Genomic DNA, 2,743 nt, shown 5'->3' on the forward strand with positions numbered 1-2,743 from the left:
AGAGATCCCGCCTGGGTGTTTTATCCATTTCCCACCCCCGCCAAGGGGTCCAGAGGTCCCGGCTGGGTGTTCTATGCCATCCCCACCCCCGCCAGAGGCTCCAGAGGTCCCGCCTGGGTCGTTATGCCTCCCCCACCCCCACCAGAGGCTCCAGAGGTCCCGCCTGGCCTATTATGCCTCCCCCACCCCCGCCAAGGGCTCCAGAGGTCCCGCCTGCGTGTTTTATCCATTTCCCACCCCCGCCAGAGGCTCCAGAGGTCCCGCCTGGCTCGTTATGCCTCCCCCACCCCCGCCAAGGGCCCCAGAGGCCCCGCCTGGCTCGTTATGCCTCCACCACCCCCGCCAAGGGCTCCAGAAGTCCCGCCTGGCTCGTTATGCCTCCCCGACTCCCGCCAAGGGCTCCAGAGGTCCCGCCTGGCTTGTTATGCCTCCCCCAACCCCGCCAAGGGCTCTAGAGATCCCGCCTGGGTGTTTTATCCATTTCCCACCCCCGCCAAGGGGTCCAGAGGTCCCGGCTGGGTGTTCTATGCCATCCCCACCCCCACCAGAGGCTCCAGAGGTCCCGCCTGGCCTATTATGCCTCCCCCACCCCCGCCAAGGGCTCCAGAGGTCCCGCCTGGGTGTTTTATCCATTTCCCACCCCCGCCAGAGGCTCCAGAGGTCCCGCCTGGGTCGGTATGCCTCCTCCACCCCCGCCAAGAGCTCCAGAGGTCCCGCCTGGCTCATTATGCCTCCCCCACCCCCGCCAAGGGCTCCAGAGGCCCCGCCTGGCCTGTTATGCCTCCCCCACCCCCGCCAAGAGCTCCAGAGGTCCCGCCTGTGTGTTTTATCCATTTCCCACCCCCGCCAGAGGCACCAGAGGTCCCGTCTGGGTCGTCATGCCTCCCCCACCCCCGCCAAGGGCTCCAGAGGTCCCGCCTGGGTCGTCATGCCTCCCCCACCCCCGCCAAGGGCTCCAGAGGCCCCGCCTGGGTCGTCATGCCTCTCCCACCCCCGCCAAGGGCTCCAGAGGCCCCGCCTGGCCTGTTATGCCTCCCCCACCCCCGCCAAGAGCTCCAGAGGTCCCGCCTGTGTGTTTTATCCATTTCCCACCCCCGCCAGAGGCTCCAGAGGTCCTGCCTGGGTCGTTGCGCCTCCCCCACCCCCGCCAAGAGCTCCAGAGGTCCCGCCTGGCTCATCATGCCTCCCCCACCCCCGCCAGAGGTTCCAGAGGTCCCGCCTGGGTGTTATATGCCATCCTTCACCCCCGCCAGAGGCTCCAGAGGTCCCGATTGGCTCGTTATGCCTCCTCCACCCCCGCCAAGGGCTCCAGAGGTCCCGCCTGGCTCATCATGCCTCCCCCACCCCCGCCAGAGGCTCCAGAGGTCCCGCCTGGGTGTTATATGCCATCCTTCACCCCCGCCAGAGGCTCCAGAGGTCCCGCCTGGCTCATCATGCCTCCCCTACCCCCGCCAAGGGCTCCAGAGGTCCCGCCTGGCCTGTTATGCCTCTTCCACCCCCGCCAAGGGCTCCAGAGGTCCCGCCTGGGTGTTTTATCCATTTCCCACCCCCGCCAAGGGCTCCAGAGGCCCCGCCTGGCTCGTTATGCCTCCCCTACCCCCGCCAAGGGCTCCAGAGGCCCTGCCTGGCTCGTTATGCCTTCCCCATTCCCGCCAAGGGCTCCAAAGGTCCCGCCTAGGTGTATTGGGCCTCCTGGGGAAAAGATGAAATAAAAATAAAATGAAGACAGATGAACAAAAAAAAAAAAATGGGGAAAAAATAATAATAAAAGAGAAATAAAAGAAAAAAAAATAAATGAATAAATACATTTTATTGGTTTTTATTTTATTTTACTTTATTTTACTCAACAGAGGGTGGAGGTTTGTCATTTCTAAGCCAGGCTCCTGTGCATGATCCTCGGGTGCATCAACCAGGCGGGATCTCTGGTTCTCCACCACTGCCACTTGGCTCAGCTTTTCTGTCCAGCTTTCGAGGCACTTTCCTGGGCCACAGCATCTCCTTGGTAGGGGCTTCGGATTGCAGAATTCAACCCATGCTCTCTGAACCCGGGGGTGCCCTGGGCTGGTTCTCCACTCCTGCCCTGGCCCGCATGCTTCACTCCTTCAGCCCTTCACGTCCGGGGTAAAGCCTGTGCGCCGCTTCTCCACAGTGAGAAGCCGGTAAACCAGAGGACCCAGCCGGGGCCCTCTCCGAGCCCTCTCCCCGCCTTCCATGCTTTCCGTCCGGGGTAAAGCCTGTGCACCACTTCTCAACAGTGAGAAGCCGGTAAACCAGAGGACCCAGCCGGGGCCCTCTCCGAGCTCTCTCCCCGCCCTCCATGCTTTCCGTCCGGGGTAAAGCCTGTGCACCACTTCTCCACAGTGAGAAGCCGGTAAACCAGAGGACCCAGCCGGGGCCCTCTCCGAGCACTCTCCCCGCCCTCCATGCTTTCCGTCCGGGGTAAAGCCTGTGCGCCGCTTACCTCCCCGTCCCTCGTCCTGCCGGGGTCCGGCGCGACCCCAGCTCCCTGTACCTCCCCGTCCCTCGTCCTGCCGAGGTCCGGCGCGACCCTAGCCCTCTGTACCTCCCCGTCAGGCGTCCTGCCGGGGTCCGGCGCGACCCCAGCCCCATGTACCTCCCCGTCCCTCGTCCTGCCGGGGTCCGGCGCGACCCCAGCCCCCTGTACCTCCCCGTCCCTCGTCCTCCCGGGGTCAGGCGCGACCCCATTTTTTTGTTTTTTTATTTTTCCTTGTCCTTTCCTCCC

At 63.8% G+C, this 2,743-nt stretch overlaps 1 long non-coding RNA gene across 1 annotated transcript; it reads left to right on the forward strand.

Moving 5' to 3' along the window:
* Positions 1 to 570: 570 nt before the first annotated feature.
* On the forward strand, positions 571 to 1,966 carry LOC129603234 (uncharacterized). Its single transcript, XR_008692959.1, has 3 exons — positions 571 to 660; positions 912 to 1,112; positions 1,517 to 1,966. It is a non-coding gene; the product is annotated as an uncharacterized LOC129603234 (long non-coding RNA).
* The last annotated feature ends 777 nt before the right edge of the window (positions 1,967 to 2,743 follow it).

The sequence above is a fragment of the Betta splendens genome, chromosome 16 (genome assembly GCF_900634795.4).
Source record: "Betta splendens chromosome 16, fBetSpl5.4, whole genome shotgun sequence".
NCBI classification, from domain to species: domain Eukaryota; kingdom Metazoa; phylum Chordata; class Actinopteri; order Anabantiformes; family Osphronemidae; genus Betta; species Betta splendens.